General features: G+C 42.3%; 1 long non-coding RNA gene across 1 annotated transcript; it reads left to right on the forward strand.

Moving 5' to 3' along the window:
• The first annotated feature begins 860 nt into the window (after positions 1–860).
• LOC310778971 lies at positions 861–9,238 on the forward strand. The gene is made up of 3 exons (XR_014552794.1): positions 861–918; positions 1,328–1,370; positions 8,850–9,238. It is a non-coding gene; the product is annotated as an uncharacterized lncRNA (long non-coding RNA).
• Positions 9,239–16,854: the final 7,616 nt, after the last annotated feature.

A 16,854-nucleotide genomic window follows, 5' to 3' on the forward strand; every position in this document is an offset into this window, starting at 1 on the left:
CCAGGGATCGAGGAGCCGTGGGGATCGAACCACCGACCTCTTTTATCCAAAATGATTAGTGGACATCCCGCTATACCTCCTGAGCGACAGCCACCCCTCTGTCAAGCCCAAATTTAGCTCAAAAGGAGAACGCAAATGAGAATGCAGTAGACTGCAAACCTCTGCCAATGCTGAACAATTCTCCAACTTTACAAGTTGGCCCTTTTGACAAACGGCTTCCGTGCTTCCACAGGGTAAAGCCTGGTTCTCACATTGCTTCCGTGCTTCCACAGGGTAAAGCCTGGTTCTCACATTGCTTCCGTGCTTCCACAGGGTAAAGCCTGGTTCTCACATTGCCAGCAATGTTAAAAAGCAAACTTTCTGTGACCCATAATTCTGGCTGATCACTAATTTTGTGTTCCAACATAGTAACAGACTGATCTGACACAAACGTGTGAAATGAACATGACATATACAGAATTAACCCATGCACCACCAAGCACTTACATGAAGGAGACGCTACACCAACAAGTAGCATGGCGTCAATGTGGACAGGCGTACTGTATACGTTTGCCTTCGATGCCCGGAAACCCGGACACGATTCCCAGCGTTTTTAAAAGGACATTTCAACCGTAAGTCACTTTTGAATTATTTGACATCGAACATTTTAACACTTTTCTTATTCAACCTTCTTAACCATAATACTGGCCTAAATTTCACGTAGCGACGGAGACTTTGAAAAGGCAGGAAGTGGAAGGGGGAGGAGAATACATAGTCGGGACCAATGGCACGACTTGACCCACAGCCTCCGTGGAATCAGAGTATCACATCATTTTGCCTGTGTACAGATTCCTTACCTGCTTGACTGCATTCAGCGGTGAGGGAGCGCAGGGGAAGGGACTGCTGCACGGGCTGGGACTGGGGAGGAATTCTAATCTTGTGAGTCTCACTGGTAGAGATTTGGGGCAGAGAGGTGACATTTGGACACGTTTTATACCAAAAGGAGACGTTTTGGAAAAACTAAAATTATTTCTGAAGTGGAGGATTTGAGTAAAAAAAAAAAATGCACATTTAGAAAGTTAGAAATGTTAGTGAAGGCTTTGATATAATACAACATATTTATGCTTTTGAGGATAGACTGCCTTTTGAACTGTATAGGTCTTAATAATAATCGGCTCATTATAAATTCGTTTTATTTTCTTGTTTTTATGAGTAAGATAAATAGAGATTGTCCCATCACGATAACAACATAGCCTGTTTGTTTACACCAGACACTGAGAGCGAGGAAGTGTCGACTTGACATACTGTAGATATATTGCAGGTAACATCTTCCTTCTTTCCTGTCCAGCGGCAAATGGCTTTTAAACAACTTCTCTTGTACCTTTTATGTGGTAAGTTCACTCTGTATCACTCGCACTTCAAATTCTTCATTTCTCTTTCATTGACTGACTCATTTGAACATGGGGGAAGTGGTTTGACCAGTTAGTCAGTGACGACAATGGTGCTGTTTGCTATCTGTGTTTAGGTTTCCTTGTATGTGGTTCTTGTATGTGGTTCTTGTATGTGGTTCTGGTCGTTCTAAGTTCTTATAGATTATACTGTATAAGAAGCAGAAGCATGCACTGTTTATTTTGTCTCTGTATTTCTCTGAACTGTCTTTAAGTTTGATCTTTGTTCACTCAGTCACCCAGGGACTCCAGCCCAAAATCATTTACAATTATTTGTACGAATGTGCATTGGGTTTGTGTTGGCTATAAGGGATAATCAACTCCTCGGTGTGTGTTATACGATTTTAACCCATTGATACCTGATGCAGCATTTGTGTGTGTATCCCTTTAAGAGACGCGGTTCGCGGTCTTAAAGGGATACGCACACAAATGAGGGATATACACGCAAATGCTGCATCAGGTATCAATGGGTTAATGCAGGGGGGGGGGGGTAGTCTACAAGGCCCCACATCTCGACCTCATACCGACATCCCGTGCTACTGTATGAACTGAATGCCACAGCTAAAGGCGGCATCCACCTGACGATAAAAACCAAGAGACTTCCTCAAGAGTCACATGCAGATGCCATCAGACAAATATGCGGAGGGACAAGCTCTTACATGAAATATGTGCACATGAAACAGAAGCTTGGACTGTTTATTTGGTCTCCTGTGTATTGTTCTGACCTGTCTGCTCGGGCACTACAGGCAAACACATATATTATTTGTACTACAGTGATGTGGTGGATGAGTTGAGTTTCCCTTCCCCTCCCCTGGGTTATCTAGAAAGGTGCTATAAAATGCAATTATTATTGTTATTATTATTATTACATAAATTATTAATTAATTAATTAATTATTACTGCTTGTTTGGTCACTCTGTTGTCTGTATCATTAGTGCATTGTGTAATGTTTGTATAATATCTATGGTATGTATGTGTGTCTAGTATATATATATATATGCATGTGTAAATATGTATGTACTGTATGTGTATGTGTATGTGTATGTGTATGTGCGTGGATATATACGGATATATATAATTCAAAATACCTACTACATCATGCGCTGGGACGCGTCATCAGTGATGTTAACTGGGGTCGTAAGGTGTTTCGGGTCTATCAAACATCATACACCCTCGCCCAGTAGACCCAGCCGAGGCCGATTAAGACCCCGACCCGCGTCCCGGAAGCAGCCGCACACGGATCAGCCTTCCTACTCTGTCTGCAACGTTGCCCGCGGAAGGGTTGATCATGCCCAATCCGCTGCCATAGAGGGTAACCCTTTATTTTACAGGTACCCTAGTTACATATGAACTATTTGTAATTACACATGAACACCAAATGTAATTACACAGTAATTACCAATATTTCTAAATTACGTTCATATGTAGTTACATTGTAACAGACCTGTAAAATGGAATGAGTCTGTTCAACTGTAGTTCATATGTAGTTACATTGTAACAGACCTGTAAAATGGAGTGAGTCTGTTCAACTGTAGTTCATATGTAGTTACATTGTAACAGACCTGTAAAATGGAGTGAATCTGTTCAACTGTAGTTCATATGTAGTTACATTGTAACAGACCTGTAAAGTGGAGTGAGACCGTTCAACTGTAGTTCATATGTAGTTACATGGTGCCGGACCTGTAAAGTGGAGTGAGACTGTTCAACTGTAGTTCATATGTAGTTACATGGTACCGGACCTGTAAAGTGGAGTGAATCTTTTCAACTGTAGGTCATATGTAGTTACATGGTACCGGACCTGTAAAGAAGCTCCCGGCTGGGACAGAGATTGCTAAAACCCAGTGGTGGATTCGAACCACTGAACTTCTGATTGCAAAGCAAGCGGCTTTAACCACTCAGCCACGAGGGCTTTCCAAATTTCATGGTGGAGTTTAAGAGGATAACTGTATGTCAGTCAGATGTAGTTGCTGTCACTTCATAGCTTTGTTATTATACACAGAGACTTGGGGGAAAATATTGATACTTTATTTAGTTGTAGGTATGATTTTGTCCAGAATTCCAATACAAAAATTCTAATAAAAGTATTGTAGATATAGAGGTAACAGTGAAACTATAATCAAAATAGCCATTCTTCTACATTCTAATTGTTAGCTTATTGTAAATCAGTCATTTCCCCATTTGTTGGGGACCCAGTCGAAGCCCCTCAAAGACCCCTTTGGTCAGCAGACCCCCGGATCATCTCTCCCCAAAGTCTATACCCCCCCCCCCCCCCCAAGTCTATAAATCCCCTAATCCGCATAAGGGGGGAACTCCCCCCTATTTGCTAAATAAATTGTATGCACTGTGCTCTAGAAACATTTAGTTATATTTAAAGATTTTAAATAAAAAAATACATTCTAATAATTTTCTGAATTGCGGTGTAAATAGTCCCATGAGCCATTTACAGCTCATGGGGGGGGGGGGGGGGGGGGCTGCAGAAATGCATTCACATTAATCAATATTGCCTGTCTTTCAAGTTACAACTAACAAAGTATCAACATTTTCCCCCAAGTCTATGCTTATAATTACAAAGATAGGAAGTGACAACTACATCTGACTGACATACAGTTATCCTCCCAAACTCCACTAAGAAAGTTGGAAAGCCCTCGTGGCTGAGTGGTTAAAGCCGCCAGCTTTGCAACCTGAAGTTCAGTGGTTCGAATCCCCCACTGGCTTTTAGCAATCTCTGTCCCAGGACAGAGCTTCTTTACAGGTCCGGTGCCATGTAACTACATATGAACTACAGTTAAACAGACTCACTCCACTTTACAGGTCTGTTACCATGTAACTACATATGAACTACAGTTGAATAGACTCACTCCACTTTACAGGTCCGGTACCATGTAACTACATGTGAACTACAGTTGAATAGACTCACTCCACTTTACAGGTCCGTTACAATGTAACTACATATGAACTACAGTTGAATATACTCACTCCACTTTACAGGTCTGTTACCATGTAAGAACTACAGTTGAACAGACTCACTCCATTTTACAGGTCCGTTACAATGTAACTACATATGAACTACAGTTGAACAGACTCACTCCATTTTACAGGTCTGTTACAATGTAACTACATATGAACATCATTTATAACTATTGGTAATTACTGTGTAATTACATTTGGTGTTCATGTGTAATTACAAATAGTTCATATGTAACTAGGGTACCTGTAAAATAAAGGGTTACCCAATAGAGCTAGTGCTACACCGCAGCATTGAAAGACCCTTCGGTGCATGGAGGGCTAAGGCCCTATTATATAATATAATATGTGGTATAGAAATATATAATATAATATAATATAATATAATATAATATATATAGTATAGTTTGTGTGTATTGTATATATATGTATAATATGCATAATAGGGCATTCACGACTAGTGAATTATACTAGTCGACTAGTCGTCCCTAAAGGTAGTCGACTAGTCGACTAACCGTTTTTATTTTTATTTTTATAAAAAAAAAAAAAAAAAAAAAAAAAATCTTTAAGAAAGAACATGAGGTATTTACACGACATACATGGACTATCATATCCCATATCCCATATCCCCCACAAAGAACATCAAAACACAACAAAACAAAACAAGAAAACTGCATAAGATACACAATAATCCAAGAACAAACAAGACTATTGGACAAACAAGTGAACCAAACAAAAACAATGCATTCAGCTCCTATCCTGATAGGCCTAATGACACTGGGGTAAAAAGTTCTTAAAGTCAAACTCTGTATGTGGTTGCCATATTTTGGGGATGTCTAAGAATCTGCCTTTGGTCTTGTAGTAAATGTTATCCAACGTATGGTAGCTTGAGAGTTCATTCCACCAGTGAACTACAGCTGGGGGATTGGATGCTTTCCAATTTAAAGCTATGCATTTCCTAGCTGCCAACAGGGCAAGATCTATGTATTTACTTTGAATGCATTGTTTTTGTTTGGTTGTTTGTCCAATAGTCTTGTTTGTTCTTGGATTATTGTGTATCTTATGCAGTTTTCTTGTTTTGTTTTGTTGTGTTTTGATGTTCTTTGTGGGGGATATGGGATATGGGATATGATAGTCCATGTATGTCGTGTAAATACCTCATGTTCTTTCTTAACTCATTGAGTGCCAGCCACTTTTGGAGAACGGACGCTCCCAGTGCCAGAGTTTCAGAGCGTTTTCAGTGATTTCTCGAGGCCCACAGAATATTGTGTGATATTACTCTGTAAACACTGAACACACACAAAGAACGATGAGACTCTATTCTATCATCTGCAAAAAAAAGTTTATTGATCCCATTTTCCGTTCTTTAGTTATGAGCCGGAGAAGATAGCTTGATTCATCCAAAAACAGTAATTTTTTCCTAGAAGCTGAGATAATTGGCCTTTTGTGAAATTAAACATTTCAAGCACATCACTGACTCTGAAGCTAATCTTTTCTAATGTAGTCACACCTCAAAAATAATTTCCTTCAATAAAACAGTTTAGGCCAGGGAATTTTGTTTGGCAGAATAATATTTTTAGCTGCAACCATATATATATGGTTATTTTAGCTGGCCCCTGCGTGCGTTGCTGGTTGCAGCTTCTTGCTGCTGGTGGGCATCGGATATTCTGGCTTGCGTTTGCCAACCCTGTCCTGCTGCCTGGGTCTGTCTGGGTGTTGTGTGGCTGTGTGCTGCTCTCCCCCCCCCCCCCCCCCGCCCCGCCTCGCCTCGCCTCAACTGCACACTCCTCCCTGTATGGGAGGTGGCTCTCTGCTGAGTTTGCTCTGACTGCACTGTGAAGGGTGCGCGGCGACATCCAGCTTTTTCCGCGTGTGTTTGTCACCGGCTACTACTGTATGCTTCCAGTTGAGAATAATAACGATGATCATGCGAATGGGCTGTCGCAGCAGTGGAGGACCTCAATTGTGGGAGCAGATTGGCTGCTGCCTGTTGCAGGCACATCTAACGTTAAAACGCTTCATGCATATCGATGCATACGGATGCGATGTGATTTCCGTTTCCTCAATGACTTATTCTCTGTTTTTCTCTGCCTTTCTGTTAACCTGGAGAGCACTGTCGCCACCTAAGGGTTCTGTAAAATAGGTTATAGACCTCCAATAGCTATAATATTTGTACAGGAGAGGCAGAAGGCTTTGATCGACGCCCCACCGTCAAAAAACGCAATTGACGAACATGTCCGTCCTTGGCACTCTACGTTACTAATTGAAATGACGAACATGTCCGTCCATGGCATTCAATGAGTTAAAGATTTTTTTTTTTTTTTTTTTTTTTGCTAAAACGACTAGTCGACTACTAAGCACAGTGTCGACTAGTGGTTTTACTAGTCGACTAGTCTGTGAATGCCCTAATGCATAATACTATCTCACTCTATCAACTTCTTACTTTTTCTGTAGGTTGTTGTGGGTTACGGGAATGTGTGGGTGGGTCGGTGAATGGAGCCTCTAGGCCTTCGGCACTAAAACGGGCCTTAACCGCAAAAAAACGTGCCTTGCACCTGTTTTGGGACGATATAAATATGGCTTTACGCTGCCAAATGCGCTTTAGGCCGAATGGGCGTGGCGCAGTCCCAGAATGGGCCAAAGTGGGCGTGTCGGCCTTAAATCTCGGCGTACTGATATCTTCGCACCTGCCGTAAATTTTGCGATTTGCGCCTTTGAAAACCAGGCCTATTCAGTGCGCCAGTGCTCTTCTGCTGCCTCTCCCCTGTCAACCTTCTCTGTCTCTCTCTGAAACCAGGCCTATTCAGTGCGCCAGTGCTCTTCTGCCTCTTCTCTGTCACCCTTCTCTCTCTCTCTCTGACTCCCTCGCTTAGACAGGCACAACACACTTCCCATATAGGAAAAATAAGTTGTAAGTTGTCTGGCCTGTCCCAGCATGCATTGTGCTTCTCCATTTCGCTACTAAATAGCAACCAAATGAGGCGAAATAGATATAAAAGGTCGATCTAAATTAATGTGTAATGGTAACACAACCTGCAATTGTACACATTTCAATATTGGACCAAATGAAACATCGAAATGAATACACCACCCTATGTGAAACATATATGTCCTCCTGGGCCTATATATATCTCTTGTCGTTTTAACGTGATTTAGAGAAGTGACAGCGGAACGGTTGTGGAACGCTTTCTACTGTCATGTGCTATAGCCTACTGTGATGTCCCCGCTCCAATAACTTGGCCCAACTTCACATTTAGTTTTACAATAAAAACACATTTATGCAATGACTTTACATAGGCTAATGTAGGGTATATTTATGTGCATCATTCTACCTGCAGCAGGGGAGAGAAAACGATATCGTTCTGGACAAACTTTCACCAATATAAAATTAATCTCATCATATAGGGATAGGCTATATTTTTCTAGCTGATGCATTTAGAACATTCTTTTCACTTTGATCTTGCTATAGTGTAGCGTATTTACATGCTTGCAGTATTTAAACTGCAGAATAATAGCCTATAATGACAGACAGACTGGATGAAGGGAGGGGGGGGGGGCAGAGCGTTTGGCTTTCGTCTGGTTTTGCGGGATCACTGGAATTGGAGCTAAAAAGGCAAGCGTGGGATTCGTTTATTGCAGTTATCCAATGAGCATGACGGTGCATAATTTTACGCTTAAAAGGCGTGGTTGTAATGCTTTAGGCTGCGTGTAGCGCCAGCACGACGATATCAAGTGCGCTGGTCCACGCCCACTGATTTGCGCTGCGCCAGGCGCTCGGCCTAGAAACAGCGCCGATGCAACGATAGGGGCCTCTGTGTGCTGTGTGTTGTATGTTTGTTTATGTTGCATTGTTCTGTTTTTGTGTTGGACCCCCTTGAAAACGAGATGGTGCATCTCAAGGGGCTATCCATTAAATAAATACATTTCTATCAATTAATGTGCATTGCGTTTGTGCTGCTAACACTGAATAATAGTGGCTTGTTTTGGTGCAATATACAGTATGGGTCGAAAGGGCAGGAAACTATGTATGAGACTGCATGCATCATGTTCAATCAGAAAAGGTTTTCCATTTGGTCAGAAAGATTCCTGAAATGAGACTGGCCCACATGACACAGACCACGTCAGTCAAAACAGGAAGAGTTCAGGCTCTCTGACGTCAACACTCACTGCTTTAATAACAGCATGCGAGTAGTTGCTTCACTTTATGGCTAAATGCAGTTCAAAGAAATCGCAGAGCCATGTCTTAATACAAAGAGAAACCTGTTGCACCCATGTATTTACAACGCTGACATATCAATTATTTATCAACCAGATAACACTGGTGATACATTTTTCTAGACATTATTAATTTCACCCACCATTTCCACGCTTGCGTTATTGATTCAGATTGATACCCCCCCCCGCCCATCCCCCCCCCCCCCCCCCCCCCAGCTAACAAATCTGTCTGATCTGTTCCAGCACCCGTGGTGGCTCAGATACCGGTCAGTGACACTGTTGGAGGGGCTGTCCTGATTCCCAGCTCCCTGAGCTCAGTTCATGCAAGGCAGCTTCTTTTTTACTCCGATGACGCACCTGCACACGAGCACGAGCCCTTCCTCAGGCACTTCTCCCTGACCGTTAACAAAACAACAAATACGGCGACCTGTACAGCACAAAGCGAACCTTATGTTAAAATTCAGGTGTCATGGACCGGCCAGAACAAATCCAACTGTGCACACCTGGACCTGCAGGACACACAGACATCATCTGACCAAAACCCACGAGACAAGACCTACACCATCACAAGCAGCGTCAGCGTCGAGGACTTGCAGTCTGTAAGCTGCACGGTCTGGAATCGAAGACCCGGTCTCTATCAGAGAACTGAGGGAACCAGAGAGATCGGTGAGTAGCCTACGGCAGTTAAGCAAGCGCAAACAGTAAATGCAGAGTCACACTACAATGATGATGTGCTTTTAATGCAGTTAAGAAGCAGCAGTCAGTTGCACCAGCTGAGCGTACACCACCCTATCACAGCTGTTCCCAACATTTTCCCAACTCAAGGTCCACCTTTTTTGGTTGTTAACCTTTATTTATGCAGGGGGAGTCTCAATGCTCTCTTTTTCAGAGATTTATTCACACACACATTCATACTTGGAAGCTGACCAGTACAAGCACAGTCTGCCACTGACGGTGCAGCCACATCTACGCGTCGTTTGACGCGGGCTGACGCTGCTGCCCATCCACTTTGTATTGGAACATGCTGCTCGACGCCTCGCAAAGCATGCTGGGAGACCAGACGACGCGTAGCAGGCTTGCGAAGCGACAGTGGGCGACAGAGGGGGCGGGGTGGAATTTGACAAAGTACAAAGCTAGCCAATTGAGCTCGTCCTAGCACCTATCCTACCCTTCCTGTCCTCTTCCACTTCCTCTCTACCACCAATTTTCAAAGAAGCAAAGTAAATCTAGCAGCAGCTAGCTTGGGAGCTAGCTGCTGCTTCCGGATTTCCACGCCCACCAAGCGTCAAGCGTCCATACAGCCAAGCGTCAGCCCGCGTCAAACGACGCGTAGATGTGGCTGCACCGTGAGCAGCTCCACTGGAGTGGTCGGGGTTAGGGGCCTTGCTCAAGGGCAGCTCAGTGGTGGTAATGAGGGAGGGGCAAGCAAGCACTGATTTTCACTTTCTCCACTGCCGGTCCTGGGGATTGAACCGATGACCTTCCGGTCACAAGCTCGCTTCTCTAACCTTTAGGTCACCACTGCCCTATTGAAAATCTCAAAAATGTCTCAAAAATTCAGCCAGAAACTAAGAGGGAGGAGCTGTGTGCAATAGGCTAATTAACAAATAATTGATTGCAAATTAAATAACTGTATGATTGAACAATGGAGAAATGCATTATCATACATAATTGGGCAGCAATTTCCACCCGCGGGCCGCGGCGCACAATTGCGCAGCGGCCAAGCAGCATGTTCCAGGAAGCATGTTCGAATGCATAAAATAAAGCTGATAATATTCAATTTGATTCTTTAAACAAAGTACATCACAAATGTTCCATTCTGCTGCAACTCAGCAACTTAATCAAGAACCGTACTTCCGCAAACTATTGCGAGGTAAAAAGAAAAAACTGGTCCATTGGAGTGAATGGAGATGATGCAACTCTTATGTCTCTATAGCTGCTTTCACACATGTCTGGAATTCAGGAGTTCTCTTCCTGCACTAGGCACTTCACCACTTAAGTGTAGCACTTAAGAGAGTAGAGTAGCCTTCCGTATTGTATTTATGTATTGTTATCATGTAACCTGTCGAATGTAAGGTGTAGTATTCTTCTTTTAGCACTGACATGCTGCATGTACATCCTGTCTGAGTTTTGCTGTAATTTTGATGTCTGTAATGTTGTGGTATCTCTTGCGATGACACGTTACATGTATATCGGTTTGTGCGTTGAATGATTGTAATGAGTGATCGTTTTGATATTTATTGGGGACTACGGATGTAAATTAGCATTAGCTAACTCCGGCATATTTACATGTTTTCGTATATAGAGGCTTCTGTATTTCTGAACATGTCCATTAATGTGCATTGTCCCGTCACAATAAACCAATAAAGTAAAGTAAGTAAAGTTATCTAGAGGCCATCCGTATACTTGCCTATGTGTGAACAGGTTTAGTTGGCTCATGCGCGCGCCCGCGAGCCTCCTCCTAGACGGAGGGAAGTGTACCCCCAGCCGTAGTCGCAGAAGCGTATTGTCGCCCCCCCCCCCCCCCCCTCCAGAGCTCCGTGAAGTAAGTAGTCAGCTCAGTGAGTGCATGAGGACGACATCGTGACAGATTATTATTATATAAATAGTCGATGTGAATGAGCGAGCAAAAAACACATCATGCCATTTGGTTTCCAAATGAAGCTCAAACCTGCTCCGTGTACGACAGCCAACATGTTGCTGGATTGCTGGATTGAAAGGCTCATGGCTCTGATCTGATTTCATGTCTGCTTCGCACAGCACACACATTTAATAAGCATTTTTGGACGCGAGGGTCGTCCCGCTTCCCAGTATTGGACATCGCTAGGTAGGGTATCTCGGGATGGTTGCGTTCATGTCTTTGATTTAACGTTTACACAGCGTTTGTGAAGATTCAATGGCAGAACCGCAAATTCCAAGTAGCGTCAAGTCAGGCAGTATAAAACGAAAACTTCCGGGTATAACCTTCGCAATAATGGCAATTAAATAAAGTAAATGCATGTGTAATCTTTTTTTGTGTGTGTTTCGAAAGATACAGAACGGAGATAAACTTGAAGAATATCTGCTCCCTTCCCTCAGTGGGGAGCAACCCTCACCTGATCCGGAGTTCATGTGTGAAAATAGCTATATGGCTCTGCTCTAACCTAGACCAAAAACCAACTGCGAAGGGAAACCTCATGTCAGTGACTTCCTGTCACCCTCAAACATTCAACTTCCTGCTGCGTACAAACAACAACAGGTCCCAGGACTTGACAACCTGCCCATTACCTTCCCCGGATCCTAACCCACCGGCATGCACATTTTCAGGCCTATCCGACTTGGAGTGTGGGTGTGAGGTGATTTGATTTCCAGGACTTTCCAAGAGTTTCCAGGTGGTCTTAGCACACTTTTATTTCACCCTAGGACAATGTTTTAAAATGGGACACCAGAGAAAGCAAAAGATTTCACTGGTCAACTGTATATATATTCATAGACGAAATTCTGCAGAAAGTGGTTGCAACTTTTTTTTTTCTTGCTGCACAAAGGTTCCGCCCTGGTGTGCAAGCTTCCGTTATACAGAACGGAACACTTAAGAGTACACTTGCGTCATCAACTACGCCTGGAGTGTAGCCTCGCCCGTGTGTTGTCTATGTGGTTCGGTAAGGTTGACGTTCACATCGTGTTCCATCACCTCAAAGTGAATTTGGGGACAGGTGTCCTCGGTTCTGCTCCCGGGTCCCCAGTGAGAAAGCACCCGTAGTGAGACTTTACGTTCAAACCTATGCTTGAAGTTTAAGTTTAACTGGTGCAACTAGCTGCAGATATGTTTTGGTGTTGGGCTGGGAGTAAAGCAGCAAATAGTTTGTTACCCTGTTATAATCTCTAATTCACAGGTGAGGAGGAGGAGAGCTGCCAAAGAGTTGAAATTGTATTTGGAGTTCTGTTAGCAATTTTAATTCTGACAATTCTAACAGTAGCTGTATGTGGTTACCTCCATCAACAATGTGAGTTGTTTTAATTTCCACTTCATTGCTTTTATTTATTGTTTATTTTTTTAATCAGCAGACATCATTTGACCCATTTTACAGTAACCGTTCTTTCTAAAGTAACACAAGTTTACAAATGTAGTTATTATTTTTTTAATCAAAGCACATATTTAAATAAAGATACAATCATTTCCTAATCAAATTGTGTGTTTTTATGCAAATAACCACTATAGATGACAATAACAAAGGAAAAGGATAACATTTAGAATTTTGGACAGTTTACACTGACTTCAAGACAGTTGAAATTATTTTTCGGGATGTTCCGGGTCGGCGATGTCATTCTGCTACTGCTGTTATTTTGGTGAAAGTAATGCAAAAGTAGTGTAATAATAAGTAACAAGTTACTCTACACAGACAGTAATATTGTGAAGTAACTTATTACTTTCAAATGAAAGTAACTAGTAATATGTAGTATATTCAGTGTTGGGCGAGTTACTTTCAAAATGTAATATACTATATATTAGTAGTTACTTTCATTTAAAAGTAATAAGTTACTTTACAATATTACTTTCTGTGTAGAGTAACTTGTTACTTATTACACTACTTTTGCATTACTTATACCAAAACAACAGCAGCAGCAGAATGACATCACTGCCCTGGAACCATCCCGAAAAATAATTTAAACCGCTTGAAGTCAGTGTAAACAATCCAAAATTCTAAATGTTATTCTTTTCCTTTGTTATTGTCATCTATAGTGGTTATTTGCATAAAAACACAGTTTGATTAGGAAATGATTGTATCTTTTTTTAAATATGTGCTTTGATTTAATCAAATGTAACTCAATTTGTAACTTGAGTTACTTGACAAAGTAACTGGTATAATATTACTGAAATCCTATAAGTAATACGTTATATTACTGCGTTACTGCTAAAAGTAATATATTACATATAATGTTACTTTTGTAATGAGTTACCCCCAACACTGAGTATATTACATTTTGAAAGTAACTTTCCCAACACTGGTGTTCATTACCATGGTTAGGAGGGGGACACACAGCGCCATGTTGGAGGAGTGACAGCAAAACGGACATTACCTCTCTGCTTTTTCTGTCACTCCTCCAACATGGTGGTCTGAATGCCTAACCGGAGGAATACACTAATGTGTTCATGTTCCAATGACCCTGTTACCTACACCTCACCCTTTGATCTCTGCTTCAAGGTGGGGAAGAGTTCATGGCGTGCTGCTGCAGCTGCCCTCAAAACGACGTGGCATACGACGCAAACGGAGAGGAAATGTGGAGTTGTTAACAGTTGTGAATTTTAACATTTGAACTGTATTTTTGTGTGTTAAACTTCTGTAGTCCTTCCTTGTATAGGCTACAACAAGATGATCGTGTGATTGGTTATCTCCCAACTGCCCAATGCCCCATTCATGTGTCTGAGGCCATATTCACACTAGGAGGCCAAATCTGATTTGTGAACATTAGTGACCAATTAATGACTTTATCCAGATTGGTTTCATGACTCTGGACGCTCCAAGTCTGATTTGTGTCACTTGTCCCAAACCACATATGGAGGTAGTTTCCAATCTGCTTTCGACTGATGTGTCTTCAGTGCGGACGCGCAGATCCACCAAATCTGATTTGAACGTCACTCGCAACTCGTCATCAAATGCTTCTGCACAGGAAAACCATGTCACCAACGTACGTATTTACTGACTGACTCCCACGTCGTTACCATAGCAAACCATGCAGATAGGCTGTTTAGGTCTGGACACACAGATCCGACTTGAGAATCAGATTTGTGGCAGTGCGGACACACTCCCAAATCAGATTTGGGAAACCAATCAAGATAATGATGATTAATGACTTCATCGGCAAATCAGATTTGCCTGTAATGTGAACCTGCATTCCCCTGGCCTGGCCCCTTTGGGACTGGCACCACGCTGACGCTCTTCTAAAGACAAGAACGTCTGCTCTGACTCCATAGCCTGATGCTGCCAGATGCTTTGTTACACAGAACCATCTGGAACTTGTCTTTGGAAAACTGTTTGGAGAAAAAAAAGTGGGCAGGTGATTGGATGAAGCCATGGGGGCACTCATCATGCAGTGCGGTGCCAGTCCCAACAGGGCCGTAACCTTGCGAGATCATCATCACAAGATCATGATCGCGCAAGATCACCATTGTATGATGCTCTTTATGTTTTGTTTGTACTCCATTACCACAAATGTGGGCTAGAGTAAATAAAATCGGAATCTGAAATTCATCCTGCCACACTTACCGGTTTAAACAACGAACTAGCTTAGCAAGTGCAGAGCAGACTCAGTGAGCACAGCCTGGCCATTGAGACAGGCCGCTATAAACAATGATGGCTCCCCAAAGACGAGTGCGTCTAAACAGCTGGACAAAGAAGACACAGTGGAGACACAGCTGCACTTTCTGACAAGAAAGCACGAAACTCCAACCAGCCCCAACCAGATCTTTCTCCAAATTCAAATACAAACATCCTGATTTGGACCACATCACCGACACAGACAAAATACCAATCGTGTTGGGAGAGCACAGAAAGAGCTGCAGTCTATGGCAGTGGTTCTCAACCTGGGGGGCGGGACCCCCCATGCAGGGGGTCATGAGATTATTTTGGGGGGTCACGGGATGATTGTAAAATATATATATATATTCCCATGACAATTAAATCTCCCATACCAATAATTTAAGTATTGTATATAAAGCTACATAATCTATAACGCCACCCTCTCTCTAGAGCAGAGGTTCTCAAATGTTGTTCAGCCAAGGACCCCTTACAAGATAGAAAATATACCGGGGACCCCCTCATTCTGATTTGTGATTTTGGGCTAAGCTTAATTGTTTCCACGGTAACGTGCTTGACTTTTAATTTGATAGGTTTGTTAATAGAATGTAATCCATGAACCATTTTAGATTTAAAGCATAAACTATTTTCATTGAACTATGAAGATTTTGCAAAAAATATATATATATATTTTTTTATTACATTACATTTACATTACGTCATTTAGCAGACGCTTTTGTTTTGTCCAAAGCGACTTACAATATCACAATTTGTCAACAGTACAGAAAACCACTATGCAACACAATCAATGACAGCCAAGATATTTTGATAGACTAGCACCATGTAGGAAGTAGTTTGAGAAGGAATAAGTAAGATGTAGCATTTTATTTTTTAATTATAAAAAAAAAAAAAAAATTACCTGAAAACTTTTCGCGGACCCCCTGTGTGTGTGTGTGTGTGTGTGTGTGTGTGATGTCACAATTTATGACAGACAAGACAGACCCCTACCTCCCATATAGCACACACACACACACACACACACACACACACACACACACACACACACACACACACACACACACACACACACACACACACACACACACACACACACACACACACACACACACACACACACACACACACACAGGGGAATAAGGGGAATGGCAACTAAGAGAGAGATATACATAGAGATAGATATATAGATAGATAAGAGTAGATAGATACAGTAGATAGATAGAATAGATAGATAGAGTAGATAGATAGATAGATAGATAGATAGATAGATAGATAGATAGATAGATAGATAGATAGATAGATAGATAGATAGATAGATAGATAGATAGATAGATAGATAGATAGATAGATAGATAGATGTTGGTGAACCAGACTTGACTTTAGGGGAATGGCAACTAAAGTCTCTCACTTCCCTTCAAGAGTGGGAGGGGCGGAGAGGGAGAGTGCATTAATCAAACAGGAGCGGAGAGGCTTGCTGCTGGTCAACTGTCTGGACTCTTTCTACATGTTGGTAAGCGAGATTTAACTGTGGTCATTGTGGATAGAACTTAACCACGTTCCCATAATGTGTCGCATTTTTGGGGTAGGTAAACATAGTCGGATACGCAAGAGAGAGCCGTGCGTAATTGGAGAGTAGCTTCCACACATCTGTCTGCTCTGCTGCGCAGTTTGGATAGCGGATAGGAAGTCAATTGTAAATGAAGTTTCACACGCGTCCTCTTATCTTTGGTACCGGCGATTATTTGTAGCCTACTGTATGTGGTTTAGCCGCCCCCAGTCCTAGCGATGTTGTGGTCGTACATTTTGACTGACTGCTGCTACCGAGATTTGACATCATTTAGCGCAAGCGCGCAGGTTGATAAGTGCGCATGCTGTGATATTTTAACATAGCGCCGTAATTAGGCTTACACGAGTTGACGCGCTCATCTAAAATGTAGGCTATGAAAACACCGGCT

The sequence above is a fragment of the Poromitra crassiceps genome (assembly GCF_964638095.1).
Source record: "Poromitra crassiceps genome assembly, chromosome: 6".
Taxonomy (NCBI): Eukaryota; Metazoa; Chordata; class Actinopteri; order Beryciformes; family Melamphaidae; genus Poromitra; species Poromitra crassiceps.